Below are 15,119 nucleotides of genomic sequence, written 5' to 3' on the forward strand. Positions count from 1 at the left end.
CGGGAGAAAGAATGAGAGTGATCGAGGGGTGGGGGGGAGGGAGAGGGAGAGAGAGAGAGAGAGAGAGAGAGAGAGAGAGAGAGAGAGATCCTGCATACAGTATGCATTAGTATATTAAGACCTCAGAGGTAGTCTTCAGAAAAGGAACATTCAACAATTTAATTTCTCTGCATGGAACGCTCTTAACAGTTTCACTCTGCAGAGCAGAGCTGGGGAAATGTTGTCCAAGACAAAAGAATCCTGTCAGTCAAATGTACTTCGTGAAGGGCTGAGGATGGTTTCAAGATCAAGGAGAGATCTTAATTGAGTCTACTTGGTAGCCCCTGCTTTCCGAGGTTTAATTTCTTGGATGACTAGTCTGCTGATAGTATCAGAAATTTACAGAGGGAAAAAAAATAGTCCTGCTTCACTTTCCACTGCAGAAGCAGAATGAGTAACCTTGAACAATCTTGCCCCTTGGCCTGCTCAGGCACCTCTTCCTAAGAACCCACCAGCTTCTTTCTGGGAAAGCCTAAGTCCTACTGTGGTGTGATCTAAGGACATCTGAATGTACACTAGATGCCAGCCCCAGCTCAGCATCCCACCCCACCTCACTCCACCCTGCTCTGTGCCTCCACAGTAACTGCTGAAGTCTCAAGGCTTGTGCTACGCACACAACATGAAACTGCCCAATGGAGGAGAGCCAGAGGTAGGTGCTCAGTGAAATCACTTTTAAAAAGTTAGGAAGAAAGGTAGAGGGAGAGAAGAAGGAAGCTAACTATGGTTTGCACACATCAGCTTGCCCAACATCACACCTCTAGTGAGAAGCACCAGGCCTCCAACACAGACCAACTAAGCTCTTTGGCACCTCAACGAGCTGCCAGGACTTGTGGTAATGAGCAAAAGCAAAAGCCCTTTGCTAGTTTCACCTACTCAGTGCATTAACTCTGGTCAGATTTTAGTTTGCACCAAATGTGGTGGTATAAGTCTATAATCCCAGCACTATGGAGATGGAGGCCAGAGGACCAGGAGTTCATGTTCATTCTGGGCATCACATTGAGCCAGAGGCCAGCTTGGGCTACAGGAATCTCTTCTTTCAAAAGGCCCAGACTGTAACTTGCGTAATTAAAATTGTGTATGTGTGTATATGATACCCCCTTTCTTTGTGCTTGATAATGACAATTGCTAAAATTTATTGAGCACTTAACACGTGTCACAATCAAGAACTTTGCAGAGTTCGTTCCTCACAGCTATCCCCAGAAACAAACACAAGTACATCTTTATGGGCCAGAAAACTGTGTGTCTTGGAAAATAGTTACATTAGCCTCGAACTCAGTGGAGGGACCAGGTGGAGAATGATGCAATTTAACCCCAAACTTCAGAGATGTCAAGAGAATCAACAAACAGAGGCCACAGGCTGGAGAGCTGGTTCAGTAGGTAAAATGTTTGCCATGCAAGCTTGAGGGCTTGAGTTCCAATCCTCAGCCCTCAGATAAAAGCTATGGTCTCCAACTGTAGTGCCAGCATCAGGGAAGCAGAGACAGACAGACCCATGGCGCTCACTGGCCAGCCTGTTCTAGCCACACTGGTGAGCATTAGTTTCAGCTCTAGTTTCATCTCTCACATCAATGCCTCACTCTTTCAAAACTCTAACAGAAGGCCAAGGAAAAGGGGAAGCAGAAAAGACTGGAGTAGGTCACTGGTTGCCAGCAGGGGCCAAAGGTCAAAGGAAGCAGTGGAAGCTTCCACCCCAGCAAGAACAGAAAGCAGTATTGAGTGAATATCCACAAATCCAGCCTGACTGAGGAGTGCAACCCCGGGCTGTGTCTCAAAAGAGTAAGGTGGAGAAAGAACTGAGAAGACAACTTAGGTTACTCTTTGGCTTCTACACACACATGCACTTGCATGCATGCACATGTGTATACACCACATGAACACATGTACGTAACCACAACCACAAATAAAGTTAAAAAGTGGAGCAATTAATAAAGACACCCATCACTGAACTCTGTCATCATGTGCATGTGCACATGTGTGCATTCATGGCCACACACAAACACATGCACACTCACATAAAGAACTCAGGCAGGTATCACTCATACTTGGAAGGTTAAACATATATAGCGTATTAATTTGACCTGTGTTAACCTCTTATTATGTGTGCTATGCAGAGCTCAAAGCTCATTACAAATATCCACTCACTTGATTCTTCTGGCACCAGGAAATGATGTTGAGGCCGCTGTTGTTTCTACAACTATCCTCACTTCATAATGAATAAACTGAGGCTCAGAGGTACCGAGAGAGTTAAGTCTCTTTGAGACTGAAAACCCAAGAATTCTGCCTCTCTAATCTATGGAATCACCCACTACCAACAAGAACACGACTGTGCCGTATTTAAAATTAAATAACCTGAAAGTTCATAAGCCAAATAGCTAGGTGAGCTAATCACTGTTCAGTGTAGAGTTCCTGACCAGATGAGATCCTGTTGGCCCTCTGCAAGTTTATAGCCAATCGGGTGGTTTTGGTTTCTGTTTGCACGGGGTTGGTTTGCAGCAGTCTAGCTGGTGCAAAATTTTGTTGTCAGCAAGAGTTAGGAAAGTGGAAAAGGCTGGCTGTAAGGGGACCAACCGACTCACTCTGTCCAGTGGACTTGACAGACATGGATTCCATGCTGATCTAGGAGCTGAGACCCTCCCTCCTTTGCAGGAGATGTCTCTCACATCAATGCTTCACTCTTTGAAAACTCCAACAGAAGGCCCAGGAAAAGGGGAAGCAGAAAAGACTGGAGTGGGTCATTGGTAGCCAGCAGGGGCCAAAGTTCAAAGGAAGCAGTGGGGAGCTTCCACCCCAGCAAGAGCAGAAAGCAGTATTGAGCTGAATATCTGCAAATCCAGCCTGACTAAGGAGTCCAACCCAAGACTGGGCCCTTGATCAGCATGTGACGTTGTGTGCCCTATATATAAGCTACATGATTCAAAACAGAAATATCTGTAAAGGGACCTGGAAGAAACCCGTCTTGGTCCACAAACGTTTTATGTTTTTCTGTTTGCTGGCATGCCAAAGAAATGGTCAGACACACAGCAATAAAGAAATGGTCAGACACACCGCAATTTCATTCCACGAACTCCTTCTCCTCTCCCTGCTTATCTTTGTCATGTGATCTGTCTGCTGGTTGAGAAAGGCAGCACTGTCCAGATGGGTGTTGCCGGCTATGGCACCAAACCAGTCACCAGACCCTAGGTACATTATGTAATCTCTTGGGGCCTGGAACACTTTATTCTCTTATCCATGCCCTTTCTTTTAAAATGCGCCTTTATTTGGGCTAGAGAGATAGCTCAATTATAAAAGTTCTTGGATGTGAGCACAACGTACTGAGTCCAATCCCCAGAACTCTCGAAAAAACTCAGGTTTGGTAGCCCTTCCTTGTGTCCTTAGTACTGAGGAGGTAGAGACAGGAAGATCTCTGTGGCTTGCTGGCCAGCCAGCCTAGCATAATGATAGAGTCAAGGACGAGGGGAGATCCCATCCCCAAAGAGATGATGGGCAGTGCCTAAGGAACAACATCCAAGGTTGACCTTTGAGTTTTGAGGGGGCACACACGCACACGCACACAGGCACATGCGCGTGTGCACGTGCAGACACACACGCACACGCACACGCACACACACACCACACTTACTCGCAGAGCTGTAAAAGCGTTGTTCCCTTCTCCCCTCCATCCCCGGCAGCCCTGCACTACACACACCCTCTCCCTTCAGTATCTCCCTTAGCCTGTTGCAATCATCAGGTTACTGCTTTGTCTCCACTCCCCTCACCTCACCACAAAGTCATTCATCTCTGGCTTACACTTCCAAAACAGAGCCTGGGACAAGAGAGAAAACACATTCAGCCTTTTTACAGTGCAAAGGAGGAGGACAGAAATGCAGAAGGGAAGATGGGTGGAGAGCAGGAGGGAGAAGGACAGGATTGGTTTGAAACCACAGGTATGGCTTGAGACACCCTAGAAAAACAGATTTCCCCCCGACTACATCCATTCTTTGTGTCCAGCATCTAAAAGGATTGTTCCTTGGAATCATGGCTCTGACCCCACCCTACCCCCAACCCCTGTACCTCCTTCTTTTTTTTTTTTTTTTCCCAGAGTGACATGTGAGACTGTGAACAGCCAGGCACCTTACCATTCCTTTACAAGGTGAAGTTTTAAAAGACATGTGGGAGGAAGTCACATTAGAACTGTGGAGCTGAAAGTGGAGGAAGGGGGCCCCAAAGGGAAGGGAGGGATCAGTTTCAGTGAGTCAGAGTGAAGGAGTGAGAACCGGCTATTCCCATTCCCACCCTGCCCTCCTCTGTGTCTTTCTTGAGCAAGCCTTCTCTGCAAGCTGGAGCTGGTGGCTTCTATTGCCTGGGGTGAGAATTTCTAGTGAGTCCCCCATGGGTTTGCAGGCTGACAGAATGCCAGTGACATTTTACCTCTGCACCCCCATTTTATGTACCTCTTTCCTATGACTCCAGCCCAGTGACTTTGAATTTGGTAAGGGAAAACTCTATTATCCCAAACAGAAAAAGAACCTTGGCTATCAGTCACTTCATCCCATTCTGCTTTGTGTGTCGCCCCCTGCCTGTTCCCCTTGGGAAATGCACAGCTGACTTTTGTGAGAAGCCGGGATGGCCACTCCAGAAGCACGGCCATCTTGGAAAGCTTCAGGTGCCACACAGATTCCAGAAACTGCTGTCCTCAAATGTCTACAGAGGAGAAAATGAAGCAGACACAAGTGTGTGTGTGTGTGTGTGTGTGTGTGTGTGTGTGTGTGTGTGTGTGTGTGTGTGCATGTGTAAGTGTGTGTTAATTTTCCACAATAGACAGCCTGCTGAGTTCAAGGTTATGGTAAAGATAGCTTCTGTTAGTGTATCTACAAAAATGAACAAATACGATCACACTGTTTCCTCTTGATTATTCTTATGATGGATTATTTCCTCTGGCAAAAATAACTCCTTAAAAATCATGATGATTTCTGAAGGCTTTTGTTTTTCCAGATTGTGTCTATTGCTACTTAACATATCAGAAACGGACATGAACCACAAAGGTGCTAAGGATCAAACCCAGGGCTTCACCAGTACCAAATACATGTTCTATCACAGCTACACCAGGCCTGATACAGAAAATCATTTGATGGTGATTTATTAATTTACTTAAAATAATAGAAGAACCTATTCCATAGCATCATAAATAATATTTTTATGAGACTATAATTACACATTCCAAAACCAAAATATATTTCTGCAAATCTTTTTAATGTCCAACTTGGGAAAACACAGCTAGATTTCACATTTACAGAGACAGAAAAAGGCTGACAGAGAGAGATAGATACAGAGAGACAGAGACAGACAGATAGACAGACACACACACACACACACACACACACACACACACACACACACACACGCACGCACAGAGGATGGGGTAGCACAATGAACCAGTGTCTAGAGTGGCACCATGCACTCCGGAGGATAGAGCATAGTTTGGACTTGACGGACAGCTTGGTGAGTCATTTGCTGTGCAAGGATGAAGACCTGAGTTTGGGTCTCAGCACCATGTGAAAATCTGGATGCAGCCATATGAGTGCCTATCACCCCAGTGCTGTGGGAAGATTGCTGGATCTTTCCAGCTGCCAGCCTAGCTCCAGGTTCCTCTAGAGACCTTGTCTCAAGGAATAAGCCAGAGTGTGAGCAACCTCTGGCCTTAGCATACACACTCCATACATATATACCACACATATATACATAAACATAACCTATGTGGTTTTCCCCTAGAGTGTCCAATAATAAGACCTTTTACCTTCTTCAGCCTGTTAGTCCCCAGTAACCACATCCCCCCACACCCCTCAAGCTATGTTCCAAATGGCTACACCCAAGATAGTCAGATACTTGTCATGAACTCTTGCTCTGTGTTTTGATCATGGGTACAGGCTTTGATCAACACAACAGATATCTGAGCTCCTCATTTTCCTGTTTTGTGCCTTCCCATAGCAGGCCCTCTACCAGGTATGGCCAATCTGCAGCCTGTTGACTGCTTGTAGCCACACTGAGCCAAGGATATCTAAAAATCATAAACTTACTTAAAACAGGCTCAGAGTTTTCTTTGTGCAGTTTTGCTTTTGTACCTTGACTGCTCCAATCTTGAGACAGAACTTTGTAGATGAAAATCTCAAAAGAAACAGGACACACTTGTAAGTCTAGGATGAGTTGAATTTGCGAGCTCTGATAGTCAGGGGAAATTCTACTTTAAATATTGCTGAGAGTGGACCGCTAGTGCCACAGATCATTACCGGATTCTCCTTCCTGAGAACTGGGCAGGGAAGGAGACCAGAAATCCCACTAGTAACAGGCAGACACGTGATCAAAGAAGGGCAATAGCTGCTCTGCAGTAGCAAGCTTGTGGATGGTCGTGATTTCTCTGAGACTGAGATTTGGATGTAACTGATGAAGGACATAAGATTCAGGGCTGGAGAGATGTCTCAGTAGTTAAGAGCCCCTGTTCTTGCAGAGGACTTGGGTTTAGTTCCTGGTATCCACACAGAGGCTAACAACCGACTGTAACTCCAGTCCTGGGGGGTCTAATGTCCTCTGGGAGCACCAGGCAGGCACATGATGCACATACACAACAAGCAGGCAAACGCTCAAGCACATGAAAGTAAATATATATATTAAAAACATAAATTCAAAACCAAGCTTTTATATTAGATTTATTTTTATAGAAAGGAGGCACACACAGCCCAGCATCCTTATGGTGGTGAGAGGATACTTTGCAGAGATCTGTTCTCTTCTTCCTCCATGTGGATTCCAAGGATCTAACTTAGGTTATCAAGTTGGCAGGAAGTGCCTTTCCTTGCTGAACCATCTCACCAGCTCCACAGATGGATGTGTGTATACATAATACATACTACATATATACATATATACATATATACATCATATATACATATATACATATATACATATATACATCATATATACATACATACATATATACATACATACATAATTGAAAACAACAACCTTAGACTTCAGACAGCAAACCAACAAAATTTAATAAACATACACACAAATACAATACAGATTGCTAATTTTTGATCAAACCATTCCTCTTCCCAGCATCAGGGGATATCACTGTGGCCTCTCTCTCTCTCTTACTAAGCCAAACCCCCACGCTAAGGAGCAGCAAACTCCCTTCTGTCCACATTTAAAGTTGGGACTGTGGCAACCGACAAGGGTGTCATCGATCCTGGGGTCAAGTCTGCCCATTCTATGCGGAAACACACTCAGAGATATGAAGTGACTTATCCATCCAAGATCACATATATGTAAGACAGCAGCCATAGCATCAAACCTAACAGATGAGTCATGGACCAGCCACACCAAGAGAATGTATGCTCCAGAGCATCACGGATCCAGACCAATGGAGACTCAGTCACTGGCCCTGGAATACTTGACCCTTGACTTACATGAAATCATGTCAAACAAAACTTAAAATGTGTCCTTCAAACCACAGAATAAGCCCTTCTGTGAATATGCTGAACACCATCCTACCCCAGGTACCTGGGTTATCTTTCCTCCCTTTCAGCATATGCATCCTCTCCTCCCTGACAGAAGCCCCCTTCCGTATTCCCAACCTATGTCCATCGCCACAGGAAAGGGAGGAAACAACCCTCACAACTGGTTTCTTGCTGTTGTAATTCTATTTGTTTCTTATTGACCATTGCCAAACTCCCAGCAGGGATATATACACTGCATCTCTACTCATCCCGCCCCCGCATTGACTCCTGTAAACCCTTGCAGCCTGGCTGCCATCCCAGTGCTCTGCAGAAACCACCCACTCAAAGGTCAATGGTGCACTTGTCAAATGGCTCTCCCTTCGCTGAAATTCTTGCTGTCCTTGCCCAGGCTTCTGTAATCATGAGAGAGCCATTGTAATAACACAGACACTCTTTTACTTAAAAATAGGTCAGGTATTTGAAGCTGTTAATAACGCTGCAGTGGAAAACAGGGTCTCAGGAGCCAGGCTGCCTAGTTCAAACCTTGTTGCCCAAGTGCACTAGCTTATTCCCAGAAGCAAGCCAACTCCCCCGCCCCCAATCCCATATGTATAGAACAGAAATGTAACAACACCTACCCCTCATTAGCCTTGGTGAAGCCCCTGCATAGTCCTGCAACTGTCTTGTGTAGAGCTCAGTGTTTTCGCATGCCATAAGGCTGCCCCCCTTTGCACTGCCTGGTAAGAGTCATAATGGTAGCCACGTCTTGGCTGCTGCTATGTGCCAGCTCATTTCAAACTACTTGCCATGGAAGCATTGCTGCCACCATCCAATGCTTCACCTCACAGGCACATGCAGCATTCTTCATGTCTCACTTTCATTATGAGGGTGCATCTCTTTTAACTCGCACATTCCTCTCCTCTCACTGCCTCTGTGTGTATAGGAAATAACAGGCACAGTAGTATTTATGACACCTTGAAGCTAACTGCAGCTACAACCAGGAGGCTGTTGCTAAGGAAAGTCCAGATGACCCAAACTGAGGACATCACCCTAATGATGTTAAAGGTTACTTGCCATAACCTTTGGATGCACTTTTGCTGAAACTAGGATTTTTGTTCCTAGGTATGCCATAGTGTGAAGTGAGAGGTGACTATAAGACATTCTGTAGGTCTGTGGAATGTCCTTCTGGCCCCTGGAGTTGCAAAAGGTTTTCCTGGCATCATAGCACAAGATCTCCAGAAAAATCATGGGTAACTACTGTTATGGTCTCCATTATACAGACAAAATAAGAACAAAATGGAATCCACCCAGGCCACAGTAGGCAGGCATCTAGCACAAGTGCACCTGCTACAAAACCCTCATCCCATTTGATCTGATTCAAATACATTGCAGAGCAAACACTATGTCTGCCTACCTTCTGTGACATGTTCTGCTAAGTTTTACAACACTTTTATGGTTATATGTGATATTAAAGTGTATGAGTATTAGAGAATATTCAGAAAAGTAAAAAATCAGAAATTAAGACTATCCCTAATCCCACCACCCACGCACTGGTAACATCAAATGAAATAAAATGCCCTCCTAGACACAGCCAACCCCTGTGAACATTCTGACACTGAAGTGCACTCACTTCTACAGGAGATATTTACTAAGTGCCTATTGTGCACAGACCTGAATACAAATGCACAAATAAAGCAAAAAAAAAAAAAAAAAAAAGACAAAAACGAACAGAATTAACAAAAAATCCCAGTCTGGGGCCGGAGACATGGCTCAGCCACTGAGAAAACTGGCTGTTCTTTCAGGGAACACCGGTTTGATTCCCAACACCCACATGGTGGCTCACAAACATCTGTAACTCCATTTTTAGGGGATCTGATGTCCTCTTCTGGCCTCCAAAATTAGCAGACATGTACATGATGCACAGGTATACATGCAGGCAAATCATCCTTTCATATAATTTTTTTAAAAATTGAAAAAAAAAAGAAATCTTGGTCTGTATTCAAGTGGGGAAGACAGACTAGAGACTAAATAACTGAGGGAGTGCTGGAAGTTGTTTGATGTTGTGAAAAAGAGAATTGTGCTCTGGGAGTGGGGACTTGGAGTGTGAAGAGAGGGAATTTATCATTTTTAGGACGTGATCCCAGCATGCCTCAATGAAAAGGCATTGAAAAGCATTGTCTGAAGACATGAGGGGTTGAAAATCCTGGGGAAGGATATTCTGGGTGGAAAAGTAGCAAATTCCTGGCACCTGGGGTGGAAACGCCCTGGTTGGGTCGCAGATGTTTAGAAAGGCAGTCAGGGACTGAATGGACATGAGGACACTAGGAGATGAGACTAGAGAAAGAACGGCACCCGGGTCTTAGGAAGATAGAGGGCCGTGTCGCTGGGGCCTCATGAGGGCTCTGAGCTGGGAAGGTAAGGGATAGGCAGAGAGACAGACAGGGAGAGGCCCAGAGAAGCCACTGCAATGTCCAACAAGGACGCTGGTGGCCTGGAGCAGGTCAGTGGAGGCAGAGGCATGAAATACAGCCAGTCTCCAGGCCCTTCTTAAAGGAAGAATATGCCTTCCCTATGCCCCTGGTTGGGATAAAGAGAGAAAAAGAAGGTGCCCAGGCATTTGCTGAAAATGACCAGAAATAAGAAGCCATCGTCTCTGAAGTAGAGATGATGACAGGAGGTAGAGCTAAGAGATGATTTGAAGTGGTGGTGTTCCATCTGATTGCCTGTATGTTCTGTCATGCTAATGCTGATAGGAGATTGACATGCTTGTCTGAAACTAAAGTGTGACAGTTAATGACCTTTCTTCCTTTACAAAAGTAAGCCAATTAGGGGCTTTCACTTCCTGTTTCATCGTAAGCATTAACAGAGCTTCCCTCCCTAAAGACCTGTTTATCAGTATGTTTTCCACCTGCTAGCCGATCAGTAAGTTCTTTGAAAGCTGTGATTCATCTTTGGGTAGGGAAAAGGCAAAGGGCGTTATTTTAAAACTTAACTGGTCATAGCCATTCCTGCACTAGGTGCCCACGGTGGGGGTGGAATTACAGTAGCAGGAGGGGGCCCAGGAAGACAGAATGATCTTTTGTTTGGAAAAGTAAGTTGAGAAAGCTTTGGGTACAAAGATTTTTTTTGGGGGGGGGGGGGGGAGGGGGGAAGAGGGCCAGAAATAAAAGAAGGTAAATGACCAGCACATTACAATGACAAAAGTGTTCTATTTTTTCAATTTCTGTTTGAGTCATGGTCATATTGAAAGGATCCCCAAGTCACAAAAGAGATAGAAAGAAGTTGTTTTTCAAGGTAGGGGCCTCCATGCACCCAGCAGCACGGGTCAGCAGTAGGGACGCTGAAGAAGCTTTTGTGCTGCCTCAACCTTGCCTACTGTGTGCAAGGTCTGGTTCTGATGCCTTGCAAATACCAAGTTACTTAGTCTCCATAATGGCACAACCAACTGACATTACCCATTACTTTCTTTCTATGGATGAGAATTCCGTGGCTCAGAGGGGCTGCACGGCTGACCGGCTTAGTTAGCATCTCAGAGCTCAGAGCAGGAGGTTGCTGTGTGCTCTTGCCCCACAAGTCATTGTGTCGATTCTATGGTGGCACTGTTAAGTCTACAGCAGTCTGGAAAATAGAACCGAGAGATATTTCGTTTCACAGTTACTCAGGAGTTGGAGTGCTGGAGAGAGCTGGGTGTGACCTGTAGCATCCACACACAGGCGATGGAGAAGAGCCAGCTGGAGCTGCTGCTGCCCCCTCTGCTTCGATGAATCCTCTGTGGGACTTTTCCTGGTTACTAGAGTGTGCGCTCAGGAACCTGGAAGCCATTGGGACGCTCTGGTCAAATTTGTGCTCTTGGTGCAGATTACATCTGTTTGTTTGTTTGTTTGTTTGTTTAAAGAGAGCTTTAAAAATGTTAGGAACTGAGGCCCAAGGGATAGCTCAGCAGTTAGGAGCACTTGCTGTTCTTGCAGAGGACCACAGAGTTCAGTTCCCAGAACCCACACTGGGTGCTTCGCAAGAGTAGCTGCACTGCTTTCACACACACACACACACACACACACACACACACACACACACACACACACACACACACGGAGACGCACACCAACACACAATAAATCTTCTTTAAAAATTAGGAAGCAGTGAGCTCTGGCTGCTTACCCTTGCCACTGATCAGACACAGAGGAAATCACTCAGACTTCTACCACTAACCCCAGCGTCTCACCTCGCCCCTACTCCCCTAGAAGGCAGACATGCTCATTATTCCCGTTTCGGAAAGAGCTGGTACCTCAGGGTTCCGGAGAAAGAACACTCAGCTTGCCTTCGCTCCCATGAACAATTGAACAGAAGGAAGCAGGACATTCAAGCCTGGACTTCCCCACAGGAAACTCCTGCCTCCGGCTTCCCTTTTCCGTGCCTCTGGTGGAGTTCCAGGTGAGCTACAGCCCGCTTGATAAGCAGACTTCCAAGGAGGGCCAGTGACTCAGATAGATTTAAAAACACTCTTTAAAAACTTGTTGCATTTTTAAAATACTCTTTAAAAATTATTTTTATTATTTTATGTGTGTGGTTGTCTTGTCTCCACGTGTGTCTACATAATTTGGGTGTGCCTGGTACCTTTGGGAAGCATTGGATCCCCAGGATCCAGAGTTACCAACAGTTGGGAGACACCATGTAGGTTCTGGGACTCAAACTTAGGTCCTCTGGAAAAGCAGCCAGTGGTCCTAACCACTGAGCCATCTCTCCAGCCTCAAGTTGTTATAGTTAGAATAGTAAGTTTTGAATAAAATCTCCCATTCATCGCTGAAGGGTCATATGACCCCAAACATACTCTGTGGGGAGCTGGGGGAATTGGAAGGTATTGGTTCTTAAATACCTGGGTGCACTTGAGTTGTTTTAGCTTTTTCCTGCACCCCACCCTCCCTACAGAAGGAATGGCCACTCTACCTTATGTGAGAGTTGTGCTGTTAATATCATTAATGCTTTTGAACAGGGTTTTAGTATGTAGCCTAGGCTGGCTTTGAATTCTCAATTCTCCTGCCTCAGCCTTCCACATACTGGAGTTAAAAGTGTGCATCACTTCTTGATTTAAAGGTCATTTCTGTGTGAGGATACCTAGCACTCTAGTGACAACCTGCTCTTAAATTTAGCACTCACTACTAGCTTTTATTTGGTTGTGTGCACGAAAATGTATAAGACCAAAATTTGAGTTCTCTAAGGCATTACTTGCAGCCAGAACCACGAGGAACACATATACAACCATTTAGGGTGCAAAAATGCTTTGCACCCATCAATGGACAAGGTAGATAGGAGTGTCTGGAGGTTTGCAGAGAAGACATCCAGATGCACAGAAGAGGTGGGGTCTGAGTTGGCTGGAGGAGGGGAATGGTTTACAGCTACAGACAGGTGAGGCAGAGAACTCCAGGCTTTGTGTTTTGCATCATCCTCAATCATAGTCTGCCCTTTACTCTTCAGTAAATAGAGAGCACCATGTATCTCCTGCACCATCAGAAGCAGGAGACTAGAAGCTGAGCCTAGAGAAAGTCAAGGCATTGGTTTGGTTATATCCAAACCCACAAGGCAAAGTGTTGTGAAGATAAAGAGAGAGTGCCCAACACAGGTTAAGAGGAAAGGGAGAAAAAAAAAAGGAAATGTAACAGTTATAACCCTAGTAAGAGCTGTGTCAGCAAGTGTGAACATTGACAAGACACTTATTTATTGTGGCAGGTACCATGAGAAGACCTGGACATAGACTGACTCATATGATTCTCATGACAACCTAAAGAAAGAGATGCTCATTCTTATTTGTGTGTTCTTGTGCTTAGGATCTAACCTGGCTCCTCCAGGATACTACTAAGACCTCTACCACTGAGCTACATCTCCAGCCAATGTTATCACCATCATCATCACCACCACCACCACTATCATCATCATCATCGTTGTCATCACCATCATCACCATTCTCTTCCTCTTCTTCCTTCTCACCATAATATTATGAGAAGAGAATGGAATGGATGAAGGGAATCATAAACTTTTCCTCATCATTTCAAATTTAGATTCCTGTACCACCAAGCAAAGCCTCTGAGCCATGGTGGGACTTTTTCCTCCTCAATTCCTTGGTCCTGAAGAGAACAACTCTTTCTGCAACACTTTAGGAAAGGGATATGCATGACCTCATCTTCCCTGTCATGGCTTGGTGACTCCTTAGTAAGACTGATGGATGGCAGGACTTGAGATGTACCCTGAGGTTGGGATGTGCCTCCTTTCTGTTCTTCAACACTGAGGCGTAGGAGAGCAGCTGTCCTCACCTCTCCAGGCGAAGCAAGAATCACTCCTGTCAGGACGTCCCTTCACCTCAGAGTCTCTGCCTTAAGAAATCATCTAGCTTGTCCATGTCTGCCTCACACTCCAGGAACCTCAAACACCAGAGACCTAGATGTGGCTTGATAGGAGGCAATAAATCAGTGAGGATGTCCCTCACAGTTATCTGAAAGTCACTCATGCTTATCTTACTGTATTGTTGTGTCATAAAATACTATGACCCGAAGCCACTTACAGAAGAAAGAGATTGTTTTGACTTACAGTTCTAAGGAAATAGGAATCACCATGGGAGGAGACAAGTGTGGAAGTATGGTACCAAACAACAGACAAGGTGCTTGGAGCGTTCGGCCACAAGCACAAAGTAGGGAGTGACCTGGAAGTCAGGCAAGGCTATAAAGTGACAAAGCCAGTCCCCAGTGACATACTTCCTCCAACTGAAACCTCCCCAATCAGTGCCACCATCTGAGGGCCACGTGTTTAAATACTAAAGCCTATGGAGGATATGTCTCATTCAAACCACCACAATTACCATCTTCTGAAACTGGGTCAGGATTTTAGCGGTGGCTAGGTTCTCTGGAGTTTGTGGTGGACAAAACCTCCTTAGACCCGTTCAACACTTTCCCATTCCACTGGCAAAGGAATTTCTCTAGAGCTGGGAACCCCAAATGCTCAATCGAATCATTTTGGGAATTCAAAGAAGAGTTTACAAAAGCAATGTATAAGTATGTATAATATGTCCCGTCTCCCATCAAAGAGAGCAGGGATTCAAAAAGAGACAATAATCATCCCGTCTCTCCCCCACACAGTAATTGCTATGAATGACTTGAAGCCTTTCTTAAACACATAAGACAATACACACAGGTCTTTTGAAGCCTTTCCTAGACACATAGACAATGCACCGAGGTCTTTCAAAGCTGTGCCAAGTGCAAGCAAACCATAGGCTGCAGGCTAAATCTGACCCACTGACTGCTTTTATCAATAAAGCTTTATTGGACCATGGCCACATGTATTTGCCTGTGTACTGGCAATAGCTGCCTTTCTACTAGAGGTACAGGGAGGAATCATTGTGACAGGAGCCATGTGTGACACAAAGCCTAAAATAGTTATGAGTCAGCCATTTGCAGAAAGTGCTTGTCTCTTCCTGACCTGTGCCTTACTCACTCTTCCCAACTCAGGTTTTCATCTAAGAAAATGCCACGAACACCCTTTTAGGTCAATAAGTATAGGCCTGACTTTCTTCTTTCCTTCACCTCTATCCCTTCCCTTCATCCCTGTCTTCTCCCTTTCTCTTTC

The 15,119-nt window shown here is 45.1% G+C and overlaps 1 protein-coding gene and 1 long non-coding RNA gene across 3 annotated transcripts in view; one reads left to right on the forward strand and one right to left on the reverse strand.

The window, feature by feature from the left end:
- The window catches only part of Prr5l (proline rich 5 like), a 170,593-nt gene that overhangs the window by 94,259 nt on the left and 61,215 nt on the right, over nucleotides 1–15,119 (reverse strand). The gene's annotated exons all lie outside the window — the stretch shown is intronic.
- On the forward strand, nucleotides 11,461–14,823 carry LOC143441172 (uncharacterized). Its single transcript, XR_013108400.1, has 2 exons — nucleotides 11,461–11,939; nucleotides 13,331–14,823. It is a non-coding gene; the product is annotated as an uncharacterized LOC143441172 (long non-coding RNA).

Source organism: Arvicanthis niloticus, chromosome 2, assembly GCF_011762505.2.
Source record: "Arvicanthis niloticus isolate mArvNil1 chromosome 2, mArvNil1.pat.X, whole genome shotgun sequence".
Taxonomy (NCBI): domain Eukaryota; kingdom Metazoa; phylum Chordata; class Mammalia; order Rodentia; family Muridae; genus Arvicanthis; species Arvicanthis niloticus.